Genomic DNA, 13,868 nt, shown 5'->3' with positions numbered 1-13,868 from the left:
ATTGGCCCATACCTTTCCCCAAGTGCCAATTAATTTTGTCTCGGATTATTGTCTCTCAAAGTTTCCCCACCACCAGCGTTAGGCTGACTGGCCTGTAATTGCCAGGTTTATCCCTCTCCCGTTTTTTGCAATCCTCCAGTCCTCCGGCACTGCCCTCCGATCTAAGGAGGATTGGGAGATTGTGCCCAGCTTTTTACTGCCAGATTTTTGAAACTGAATTCAATATTCTCAAACTGCCTTGGTGGGATTTGAACTCATGATCTCTGGATTATTAGTCCAGCAACAGAACTACGACACTACCATACCCCGTATGAAACTCTACCCTTGTGTTTCTGGCCCACAGGGATATAAGTTGGAGTCCCAGGAGCGTGTGTCCCGTTGGTCTCTCCCAGGGGCAGCAGTGATTGTACAGAGAGGCCTCGGCCTGTTTCCGAGGGCCACATGTGTCCTTCATTAGGAGTTTTCTTCCTTGAGTTGAAGTGACATCAAAGCAACAGGAAGTGGAGCGAGGCTGAGCATTGGGTAAAGTGGAGCTGCGATAGTCAGAGCCCACGCTGCCGGAGCAGAAAGCTCTCTGTTAAAGTCTCGATCGCAGGCTGATCTCGGGCTGAAGACCGTGGGCCTCACTGATTAATATCACATTGACGGTGTTCTCCTGGGAAGAAGCAACACCAGACCCCCCTGGACAGCGGGGTAACAGCCTGGTCACGTCACCGACCTCCCAGATTCATCTCCGCCTCACAGACAGACGGGCCCAATGGTAAAGGATCGTTCAGTGTTCAGTTATAATCAGTAGGTTATGGGCCGGGTTCAGTGCTGCTCTGGGGAATGGGTTCAGAACACAAAAAGGCAGCACTCGGGCTGCGATCTCACAACAAAGGGCAGCGGCATTAACCCTTTGACTACACTCCCTGCGCCCTCTCAGACCAGGAACCTAGGTGTTGGTCACATTTAATTACCCAGGGATGTCAGAGGATACAAACCTTCGGAATTTGACACAACCTGGAATGTGCTTTCCATTGCTTTAATCCTCCCCCTGTACTGTACACGGAGTGTTATCGGGAGTAAGGGGGTGATATACTCCCCACCCTGTACTGTACACGGAGTGTTATCAGGAGTAAGGGGGTGATATACTCCCCACCCTGTACTGTACACGGAGTGTTATCAGGAGTAAGGGGGTGATATACTCCCCACCCTGTACTGTACACGGAGTGTTATCAGGAGTAAGGGGGTGATATACTCCTCACCCTGTACTGTACACGGAGTGTTATCAGGAGTAAGGGGGTGATATACTCCTCACCCTGTACTGTACACGGAGTGTTATCAGGAGTAAGGGGGTGATATACTCCTCACCCTGTACTGTACACGGAGTGTTATCAGGAGTAAGGGGTGATATACTCCTCACCCTGTACTGTACACGGAGTGTTATCAGGAGTAAGGGGGTGATATACTCCCCACCCTGTACTGTACACGGAGTGTTATCGGGAGTAAGAGGGTGATATACTCCTTACCCTGTACTGTACACGGAGTGTTATCAGGAGTAAGGGGTGATATACTCCTCACCCTGTACTGTACACGGAGTGTTATCAGGAGTAAGAGGGTGATATACTCCTCACCCTGTACTGTACACGGAGTGTTATCAGGAGTAAGGGGTGATATACTCCTCACCCTGTACTGTACACGGAGTGTTATCAGGAGTAAGGGGTGATATACTCCTCACCCTGTACTGTACACGGAGTGTTATCAGGAGTAAGGGGGTGATATACTCCCCACCCTGTACTGTACACGGAGTGTTATCGGGAGTAAGAGGGTGATATACTCCTTACCCTGTACTGTACACGGAGTGTTATCAGGAGTAAGGGGTGATATACTCCTCACCCTGTACTGTACACGGAGTGTTATCAGGAGTAAGAGGGTGATATACTCCTCACCCTGTACTGTACACGGAGTGTTATCAGGAGTAAGAGGGTGATATACTCCTCACCCTGTACTGTACACGGAGTGTTATCAGGAGTAAGGGGGTGATATACTCCCCACCCTGTACTGTACACGGAGTGTTATCGGGAGTAAGAGGGTGATATACTCCTTACCCTGTACTGTACACGGAGTGTTATCAGGAGTAAGGGGTGATATACTCCTCACCCTGTACTGTACACGGAGTGTTATCAGGAGTAAGAGGGTGATATACTCCTCACCCTGTACTGTACACGGAGTGTTATCAGGAGTAAGAGGGTGATATACTCCTCACCCTGTACTGTACACGGAGTGTTATCGGGAGTAAGGGGGAGATATACTCCTCACCCTGTACTGTACACGGAGTGTTATCAGGAGTAAGGGGTGATATACTCCTCACCCTGTACTGTACACGGAGTGTTATCAGGAGTAAGGGGGTGATATACTCCTCACCCTGTACTGTACACGGAGTGTTATCAGGAGTAAGGGGTGATATACTCCCCACCCTGTACTGTACACGGAGTGTTATCAGGAGTAAGAGGGTGATATACTCCTTACCCTGTACTGTACACGGAGTGTTATCAGGAGTAAGGGGTGATATACTCCTCACCCTGTACTGTACACGGAGTGTTATCAGGAGTAAGGGGTGATATACTCCTCACCCTGTACTGTACACGGAGTGTTATCAGGAGTAAGGGGTGATATACTCCTCACCCTGTACTGTACACGGAGTGTTATCAGGAGTAAGAGGGTGATATACTCCTCACCCTGTACTGTACACGGAGTGTTATCAGGAGTAAGGGGTGATATACTGCTGAAAACATTAATATACGATATGGTAAATGGTTCAGTTAATGGTCCAGTTCCTGCTCACACTGTCCCTGTGTACAGTACAGAATAAGGAGTATATTACCTGTAAGAATGACGATATGTTTTTACATTATTCCAATACAGACAAGGACAGAACAGCTAATATCGCAGAATTGGTTTAAACTGTGTCCTTGCAAATCCTGTCCTTTCCCCTCAATGACACTGGTAACATTGGAGAGGATGAATTTCAGGGCCAAAGACATCGTACTGTAAGGATATTACAGATAGATTATTAAGTAAATTAGCTAGGTGGATAATATGGAGCTAAAGGGTTGTTAAGTTAAGTTAAGGGGTAATGTAAAGGGGGTAATATAAAGGGTAATATAAAGGGGGTAATATAAAGGGGTAATATAAAGGGTAATATAAAGGGTAATATAAAGGGGGTAATATAAAGGGGGTAATATAAAGGGTAATATAAAGGGGGTAATATAAAGGGTAATATAAAGGGTAATATAAAGGGGGTAATATAAAGGGGGTAATATAAAGGGTAATATAAAGGGGGTAATATAAAGGGGTAATATAAAGGGGGTAATATAAAGGGTAATATAACGGGGGTAATATAAAGGGTAATATAAAGGGGGTAATATAAAGGGTAATATAAAGGGGGTAATATAAAGGGGTAATATAAAGGGGGTAATATAAAGGATAATATAAAGGGGGTAATATAAAGGGTAATATAAAGGGGGTAATATAAAGGGTAATATAAAGGGGGTAATATAAAGGGGTAATATAAAGGGGGTAATATAAAGGGTAATATAAAGGGGGTAATATAAAGGGTAATATAAAGGGGGGAATATAAAGGGGGTAATATAAAGGGTAATATAAAGGGGGTAATATAAAGGGTAATATAAAGGGGGTAATATAAAGGGTAATATAAAGGGGGTAATATAAAGGGTAATATAAAGGGGGTAATATAAAGGGTAATATAAAGGGGGTAATATAAAGGGGTAATATAAAGGGGGTAATATAAAGGGTAATATAACGGGGGTAATATAAAGGGTAATATAAAGGGGGTAATATAAAGGGTAATATAAAGGGGGTAATATAAAGGGGTAATATAAAGGGGGTAATATAAAGGATAATATAAAGGGGGTAATATAAAGGGTAATATAAAGGGGGTAATATAAAGGGTAATATAAAGGGGTAATATAAAGGGGTAATATAAAGGGGGTAATATAAAGGGTAATATAAAGGGGGTAATATAAAGGGTAATATAAAGGGTAATATAAAGGGTAATATAAAGGGGGGAATATAAAGGGGGTAATATAAAGGGTAATATAAAGGGGGTAATATAAAGGGTAATATAAAGGGGGTAATATAAAGGGTAATATAAAGGGGGTAATATAAAGGGTAATATAAAGGGGGTAATATAAAGGGTAATATAAAGGGGGTAATATAAAGGGTAATATAAAGGGGGTAATATAAAGGGTAATATAAAGGGTAATATAAAGGGGGTAATATAAAGGGGGTAATATAAAGGGTAATATAAAGGGTAATATAAAGGAGGTAATATAAAGGGGGTAATATAAAGGGTAATATAAAGGGTAATATAAAGGGTAATATAAAGGGGGTAATATAAAGGGGGTAATATAAAGGGTAATATAAAGGGTAATATAAAGGGTAATATAAAGGGGGTAATATAAAGGGGGTAATATAAAGGGTAATATAAAGGGGGTAATATAAAGGGGGTAATATAAAGGGGGTAATATAAAGGGTAATATAAAGGGGGTAATATAAAGGGTAATATAAAGGGGGTAATATAAAGCAGGTAATATAAAGGGGGTAATATAAAGGGTAATATAAAGGGGGTAATATAAAGGGTAATATAAAGGGGGTAATATAAAGGGTAATATAAAGGGGGTAATATAAAGGGTAATATAAAGGGGGTAATATAAAGGGGGGAATATAAAGGGGGTAATATAAAGGGTAATATAAAGGGGGTAATATAAAGGGTAATATAAAGGGGGTAATATAAAGGGGGTAATATAAAGGGTAATATAAAGGGTAATATAAAGGGGGTAATATAAAGGGTAATATAGAGGGTAATATAAAGGGGGTAATATAAAGGGTAATATAAAGGGGGTAATATAAAGGGGGTAATATAAAGGGTAATATAAAGGGGGTAATATAAAGGGGGTAATATAAAGGGTAATATAAAGGGGGTAATATAAAGGGGGTAATATAAAGGGTAATATAAAGGGGGTAATATAAAGGGTAATATAAAGGGGGTAATATAAAGGGTAATATAAAGGGGGTAATATAAAGGGTAATATAAAGGGGGTAATATAAAGGGTAATATAAAGGGGGTAATATAAAGGGTAATATAAAGGGGGTAATATAAAGGGTAATATAAAGGGGTAATATAAAGGGGGTAATATAAAGGGTAATATAAAGGGTAATATAAAGGGGGTAATATAAAGGGTAATATAAAGGGGGTAATATAAAGGGTAATATAAAGGGGGTAATATAAAGGGTAATATAAAGGGGGTAATATAAAGGGTAATATAAAGGGGGTAATATAAAGGGGTAACATAAAGGGTAATATAAAGGGGGTAATATAAAGGGTAATATAAAGGGGGTAATATAAAGGGTAATATAAAGGGGGTAATATAAAGGGTAATATAAAGGGTAATATAAAGGGGGTAATATAAAGGGTAATATAAAGGGTAATATAAAGGGTAATATAAAGGGGGTAATATAAAGGGTAATATAAAGGGTAATATAAAGGGGGTAATATAAAGGGTAATATAAAGGATAATATAAAGGGGGTAATATAAAGGGTAATATAAAGGGGGTAATATAAAGGGTAATATAAAGGGTAATATAAAGGGGGTAATATAAAGGGGGTAATATAAAGGGTAATATAAAGGGGGTAATATAAAGGGTAATATAAAGGGTAATATAAAGGGTAATATAAAGGGGGTAATATAAAGGGTAATATAAAGGGTAATATAAAGGGGGTAATATAAAGGGTAATATAAAGGGTAATATAAAGGGTAATATAAAGGGTAATATAAAGGGTAATATAAAGGGGGTAATATAAAGGGGGTAATATAAAGGGTAATATAAAGGGTAATATAAAGGGTAATATAAAGGGGGTAATATAAAGGGTAATATAAAGGGTAATATAAAGGGTAATATAAAGGGTAATATAAAGGGTAATATAAAGGGGGTAATATAAAGGGTAATATAAAGGGGGTAATATAAAGGGGGTAATATAAAGAGTAATATAAAGGGTAATATAAAGGGTAATATAAAGGGGGTAATATAAAGGGTAATATAAAGGGTAATATAAAGGGTAATATAAAGGGTAATATAAAGGGGGTAATATAAAGGGTAATATAAAGGGTAATATAAAGGGGGTAATATAAAGGGTAATATAAAGGGGGTAATATAAAGGGTAATATAAAGGGTAATATAAAGGGGGTAATATAAAGGGTAATATAAAGGGTAATATAAAGGGTGTAATATAAAGGGTAATATAAAGGGGGTAATATAAAGGGTAATATAAAGGGGGTAATATAAAGGGTAATATAAAGGGTAATATAAAGGGTAATATAAAGGGGGTAATATAATGGGTAATATAAAGGGGGTAATATAAAGGGTAATATAAAGGGTAATATAAAGGGTAATATAAAGGGGGTAATATAAAGGGTAATATAAAGGGGGTAATATAATGGGTAATATAAAGGGTAATATAAAGGGTAATATAAAGGGTAATATAAAGGGTAATATAATGGGTAATATAATGGGTAATATAAAGGGTAATATAAAGGGGGTAATATAAAGGGTAATATAAAGGGTAATATAATGGGTAATATAAAGGGTAATATAAAGGGGGTAATATAAAGGGTAATATAAAGGGTAATATAAAGGGTAATATAAAGGGGGTAATATAAAGGGTAATATAAAGGGTAATATAAAGGGTAATATAAAGGGGGTAATATAAAGGGTAATATAAAGGGTAATATAAAGGGTAATATAAAGGGGGTAATATAAAGGGTAATATAAAGGGTAATATAAAGGGTAATATAAAGGGGGTAATATAAAGGGTAATATAAAGGGTAATATAAAGGGTAATATAAAGGGTAATATAAAGGGTAATATAAAGGGGTAATATAAAGGGTAATATAAAGGGTAATATAAAGGGTAATATAAAGGGTAATATAAAGGGTAATATAAAGGGGTAATATAAAGGGTAATATAAAGGGTAATATAAAGGGGGTAATATAAAGGGTAATATAAAGGGTAATATAAAGGGTAATATAAAGGGTAATATAAAGGGTAATATAAAGGGTAATATAAAGGGTAATATAAAGGGTAATATAAAGGGTAATATAAAGGGTAATATAAAGGGTAATATAAAGGGTAATATAAAGGGTAATATAAAGGGTAATATACTCCTTATTTTGTACACAGGATGCCCGACCAGAATGAGTGGAAGAGGCAGAATCCAGAACAGTTTTTAAAAGGGAAGTGAAGAAATATTTAAATAAGAATAATTTAAAAAGGTCTGGGGAAAGGGTAAGGGAGTGGGACTGAGGGGAGAGCTCGTTCAGAGGGGGGTACAGGGGCGATGGGTCGAATGGGGAAAGGGTAGGGAGTGGGACTGAGGGGAGAGCTCGTTCAGAGGTGGGTACAGGGGCGATGGGTCGAATGGGGAAAGGACAGGGGAGTGGGATTGAGGGGAGAGCTCAGAGCTGGCACTGGCATGATGGGCCGAGTGGCCTCCCACTGTGCTGTAAAATTCTATGCGGAACAATTGTGTGAACTGCTCCCCTCCCAGAGTACAGCAGGTCATGTCTCCATCGTCACCATCTTGTCTCTCTCTTGCTGCAGGTGATATCATCAAGATGTTTGTCAGCAGGGGAGTGAAACTGCCCTTTAATCTGAAACAAGAAACCAACCTCTTTGGGTGGACAAAGCAAGGAAAGGGTCATCGTACAGACCGCGACCTGACTGGAGGTCAAAGGTAAGGGTTCTTGGAGAACGCTGCGAGATCTCAGCTCCCCACAGCATCACTGTGCGGCTGACAGTCGATGTCTAAATGACCCTTGGCTGAAAGGTCAAGGTGAGACGAACTCCTCCGTGTATCGCAGTGATGTACGTTCAGCTGAAGTACGTTGTAATGAGGCGGTGGTGGAGGCAGATTCAATCACAGCCTTCAAAAGGGAACTGGATAAGTACCTGAAAGGAAAATATTTGCAGGGTGGGGGAGTGGGACTAGCTGGATTGCTCTTGCATAGAGCCGGCACGGACTCAATGGGCTGAATGGCCTCCTTCTACGCTGTAACCTTTCTATGATTCTATGTAACTGAGGGAGCTTAGAGTGACATAGAACCAGTGGATCCTGAGCTATACTGCTGGCTGTGTCTCGCTGACTGGCCAAAGACAATGTGCAACAGCCAACCACCCATGGTCCCGCCCAGCGGTCACTAAGAGCTGAAGGTTGGAGGAGTGACAGGAAGCTTTGTGCTTACAAGGCAGGTGGTTATACTCCACGATGTCTCCTCCAACTCACCTGAATTTGATTTTGGTGACTCCATTCCTCCATCATACAAGGCAGTTTGCTTTCATGCGATGTGGGTTTAGTGGGCTTTGTGTCTCAGTTACACTGGGCTCGAGTTTAACTCCCCTCGCATGGCGCAAATTAGGTGGGGGAGGAGCGGCCACCCACTCCTTCCCGCCCCGATCTGGCTGACGACAGTTTTAAGTTCAGTTCCATTCGCAACCCCTCAGATAATGAAGCAGTCCGAGCCCGCATGCAGCAAGACCTGGGACAACATCCAGGCTTGGGCTGACAAGTGGCAAGTAACATTCGTGCCAGACAAGTGCCAGGCAATGACCATCTCCAACAAGAGAGAGTCTAACCACCTCCCCTTGACATTCAACAACATTACCATCGCCGAATCCCCCACCATCAACATCCTGGGGGTCATCATTGACCAGAAACATAACTGGACCAGCCATATAAATACTGTGGCTACAAGAGCAGGTCAGAGGCTGGGTATTCTGTGGTGAGTGACTCACCTCCTGACTCCACAAAGCCTTTCCACCATCTACAAGGCACAAGTCAGGAGTGTGATGGAATACTCTCCACTTGCTTGGATGAGTGCAGCTCCAACAACACTCAAGAAGTTCGACACCATCCAGGACAAAGTAGCATAAATATTCACTCCCTTCACCACCGGCGCACTGTTGCTGCAGTGTGTACCATCCACAGGATGCACGGCAGCAACTTGCCAAGGCTTCTTCGACAGCACCTCCCAAACCCGCGACCTCTACCACCTAGAAGGACAAGAGCAGCAGGTACATGGGAACAACACCACCTGCACGTTCCCCTCCAAGTCACACACCATCTCGACTTGGAAATATATCGCCGTTCCTTCATTGTCGCTGGGTCAAAATCCTGGAACTCCCTTCCTAACAGCACTGTGGGAGAACCTTCACCACACGGACTGCAGCGGTTCAAGAAGGCGGCTCACCACCACCTTCTCAAGGGCAATTAGGGATGGGCAATAAATGCCGGCCTCGCCAGCGACGCCCACATCCCATGAACAAATAAAAAAAAGCAGTTGCTGGCGGCAGTGACACCTGGTCCGAGTCGAGGGTGTCCGCTTTAAATATGACGTCATTGGCACCTGGGCTGCTATTTTAACCTGAGGTCTGAGTGGGGGGAGCAGTGATGGAACCGGAACTGGGCTAGAATCCCATGAGAAGAGATTCCTCGTGGGCCAGGACGAGCAGGAGTGAACCCCACAAGGAACCCTCAGGCTACCCCCATCTCCGGACTTCCCTACCCCTCCCTTGACTGGAGTTTTCCCTTCTGCAGGATCCGATCCACTTACCTAACCATTCCCGAGGAACCCAGGCAGTAACCTCCTGCCCCCTGAATCCCCAATCCCTCCCCCCAAATCCCCGCTCCCTCCCCCCAAATCCCCGCTCCCTCCCCCAAATCCCCACGCACCCCCAAAATCCCCGCTCCCTCCCCCCAAATCCCCGCTGCCTCCCCCTGAATCCCCGCCCCTCCCCCCAAATCCCCACTCCCTCCCCCCGAATCCCCACTCCCTCCCCCCAAAGCCTCGCTCCTCCCCCCGAATCCCCACTCCCTCCCCCCGAATCTGCACTCCCTCCCCCCGAATCCCCACTCCCTCCCCCCGAATCCCCACTCCCTCCCCCCGAATCCCCACTCCCTCCCCCCGAATCCCCACTCCCTCCCCCCAAAGCCTCGCTCCTCCCCCCGAATCCCCACTCCCTCCCCCCGAATCTGCACTCCCTCCCCCCGAATCCCCACTCCCTCCCCCCGAATCCCCACTCCCTCCCCCCGAATCCCCACTCCCTCCCCCCGAATCCCCACTCCCTCCCCCCAAAGCCTCGCTCCTCCCCCCGAATCCCCACTCCCTCCCCCCGAATCTGCACTCCCTCCCCCCGAATCCCCACTCCCTCCCCCCGAATCCCCACTCCCTCCCCCCGAATCCCCACTCCCTCCCCCCGAATCCCCACTCCCTCCCCCCAAAGCCTCGCCCCTCCCCCCGAATCCTCGTTCCGTCCCCCTGAATCCCTGCCCTCCTCCTGCCCATTGGCCGGGCATGATTCCTGTCGGGTTCAGACAGGAGTTGGAGCCTGAACATGGAAATGGCCCAGGAGTTGAAATGTCATCGCTTGCCCTGGTCCCTGCACAGTCCGATCCCACACAGACCGATCCCCCCCTGGGCCCTGCACAGTCCGATCCCACACAGTCCGATCCCCCCCTGGGCCCTGCACAGTCCGATCCCACACAGACTGATCCCCCCCTGGGCCCTGCACAGTCCGATCCCACACAGACCGATCCCCCCCTGGGCCCTGCACAGTCCGATCCCACACAGTCCGATCCCCCCCTGGGCCCTGCACAGTCCGATCCCACACAGACCGATCCCACATAGACCGATCCCCCCCTGGGCCCTGCACAGTCCGATCCCACACAGTCCGATCCCCCCCTGGGCCCTGCACAGTCCGATCCCACACAGACCGATCCCACATAGACCGATCCCCCCCTGGGCCCTGCACAGTCCGATCCCACACAGACCGATCCCACACAGACCGATCCCACACAGACCGATCCCACACAGTCCAATCCCCCCCTGGGCCCTGCACAGTCCGATCCCACACAGTCCGATCCCCCCCTGGGCCCTGCACAGTCCGATCCCACACAGACCGATCCCACATAGACCGATCACCCCCTGGGCCCTGCACAGTCCGATCCCACACAGTCCGATCCCCCCCTGGGCCCTGCACAGTCCGATCCCACACAGACCGATCCCACATAGACCGATCCCCCCCTGGGCCCTGCACAGTCCGATCCCACACAGACCGATCCCACACAGACCGATCCCACACAGACCGATCCCACACAGTCCGATCCCCCCCTGGGCCCTGCACAGTCCGATCCCACACAGACCGATCCCCCCCTGGGCCCTGCACAGTCCGATCCCACACAGTCCAATCCCCCCCTGGGCCCTGCACAGTCCGATCCCACACAGACCGATCCCCCCCTGGGCCCTGCACAGTCCGATCCCACACAGACCGATCCCACACAGACCGATCCCCCCCTGGGCCCTGCACAGTCCGATCCCCCCCTGGGCCCTGCACAGTCCCATCCCCCCTGGGCCCTGCACAGTCCCATCCCCCCTGGGCCCTGCACAGTCCGATCCCACACAGTCCGATCCCCCCCTCGGCCCTGCACAGTCCGATCCCACACAGTCCGATCCCCCCCTGGGCCCTGCACAGACCGATCCCACACAGTCCGATCCCACACAGACCGATCCCACACAGTCCGATCCCACACAGTCCGATCCCACACAGACCGATCCCACACAGACCGATCCCACACAGTCCGATCCCACACAGACCGATCCCACACAGTCCGATCCCACACAGACCGATCCCACACAGTCCGATCCCACACAGACCGATCCCACACAGTCCGATCCCACACAGTCCGATCCCACACAGACCGATCCCACACAGTCCGATCCCACACAGACCGATCCCACACAGACCGATCCCACACAGACCGATCCCACACAGACCGATCCCACACAGACCGATCCCACACAGTCCGATCCCACACAGTCCGATCCCACACAGTCCGATCCCCCCCTGGGCCCTGCACAGTCCGATCCCACACAGTCCGATCCCCCCCTGGGCCCTGCACAGTCCGATCCCACACAGACCGATCCCCCCCTGGGCCCTGCACAGACCGATCCCGTCTGCCTTCGACCGAGGCCACTATCTTTAGTTGTTGAGTGACTGGGACACTGTGACGTGCCTGTAATCAGAATGTTCCCTTGTTCTCACAGGATGCTGGAGATGTTGAGCCAGGTGAGGCTGGCCGAGCTGGAGACCTGGCTGTGCACCCCCTCACCAGTCTTCCCAGGACGGCAGAGGAGTGCAGGACACGACATGCGACCAAAATACACCATGACACCTGTGGATCCAACGGGCAGGTATGTGCCAGCGGGAGACGGGTGATCTCCCCGAGTGACCCGAGCCGGTGTTATCATCTTATACTGTACCCACTTCCCCAGAGTGAGTTAGAATAATGGATACCCAGGGCTATCCCTCCGTCAGTGCAGCACTCCCTCAGTACTGACCCTCCGTCAGTGCAGCACTCCCTCAGTACTGACCCTCCGACAGTGCAGCGCTCCCTCAGTACTGACCCTCCGACAGTGCGGCGCTCCCTCAGTACTGACCCTCCGACAGTGTGGCGCTCACTCAGTACTGACCCTCCGACAGTGCAGCGCTCCCTCAGTACTGACCCTCCGACAGTGCGGCACTCCCTCAGTACTGACCCTCCGACAGTGCGGCGCTCCCTCAGTACTGACCCTCTGACAGTGCGGCGCTCCCTCAGTACCGACCCTCCGACAGTGCGGCGCTCCCTCAGTACCGACCCTCCGACAGTGCGGCGCTCCCTCAGTACTGACCCTCCGACAGTGCGGCGCTCCCTCAGTACTGACCCTCCGACAGTGCGGCGCTCCCTCAGTACCGACCCTCCGACAGTGCGGCGCTCCCTCAGTACTGACCCTCCGACAGTGCGGCGCTCCCTCAGTACCGACCCTCCGACAGTGCGGCGCTCCCTCAGTTCTGCACTGAAGTGTCGGCCATGAATTCTGGGCTCAAATCTCTGGAGTGGGTCTCGAGTCCACGACCTCTGACTCAGTGGCGAGAGGGCTACGAGTGGAGCCAAGCTGACACGTGCTGGACTGCCCCAAACCCCGACCTCTGGACCCTCAAATCCTTTAGGTTCCTGTCAGGTGACGACAGATTATGTGAATCCTTTGACTGATGCAGGTTTCCTGTACAATGTTCTCTAAATTCCACACAACAGTGTTCCAGTGGCTCCCTGGTGAGTTGAGTGCAGTGAGGCAGGTGTTCACAGAGTGGGGCTGTGGGCACACAGAGCACAGACCCTTGACCAGTAATGACCCCGGAGAGGGAGTTTGAGCAGCTAGGGACTAAATTAAAGAGCAGAACCGCAAAGGTGATAATCTCCGGATTATTACCTGAGCCACGAGCAAATTGGCACAGGGCAAATCAGATCAGAGAGATGAATGTGTGGCTCAAAGATTGGTGTGGGAGAAGTGGGTTTTGATTCATGGGGCACTGGCACCAGTACTGGGGAAAGAGGGAGCTGATCCGTTGGGACAGGCTTCACCTGAACCATGCTGGGACCAGTGTTCTGGCAAATCGAATAACTAGGGCGGTAGAGAAGGCTTTAAACTAAATAGAGGGGGGAGGGCTCAGGTGGGGCGAAGTTTAGATTGATAAAGAGAAAAGACAAGGAAGTAGTACAGGAAAGTGATGGGGGTAATGATAAACACTGTGTCAGGAAGGGACAGAACGTACAAACATAAGAGTGCACTAGCAAATGGGGCCGGGGTAGGAAAGAATGGTAAAAAGACAAAATTAAAGGTTCTTTATCTGAATGCGCGCAGCATTCGTAATAAGATAGATGAATTGACGGCACAAATAGAAACAAATGGGTATGATCTCGTGGCCATTACAGA

At 47.5% G+C, this 13,868-nt stretch overlaps 1 long non-coding RNA gene across 1 annotated transcript; it reads left to right on the top strand.

Annotated features, from left to right (window-relative positions):
• Window positions 1-537: 537 nt before the first annotated feature.
• Window positions 538-12,302, top strand: LOC137341344 (uncharacterized). Its single transcript, XR_010967004.1, has 3 exons — window positions 538-760; window positions 7,663-7,795; window positions 12,162-12,302. It is a non-coding gene; the product is annotated as an uncharacterized lncRNA (long non-coding RNA).
• Window positions 12,303-13,868: the final 1,566 nt, after the last annotated feature.

This window comes from Heptranchias perlo, chromosome 23 (assembly GCF_035084215.1).
Source record: "Heptranchias perlo isolate sHepPer1 chromosome 23, sHepPer1.hap1, whole genome shotgun sequence".
In the NCBI taxonomy this organism is placed as follows: domain Eukaryota; kingdom Metazoa; phylum Chordata; class Chondrichthyes; order Hexanchiformes; family Hexanchidae; genus Heptranchias; species Heptranchias perlo.
This window is presented reverse-complemented; position numbering and strand designations above follow the sequence as displayed.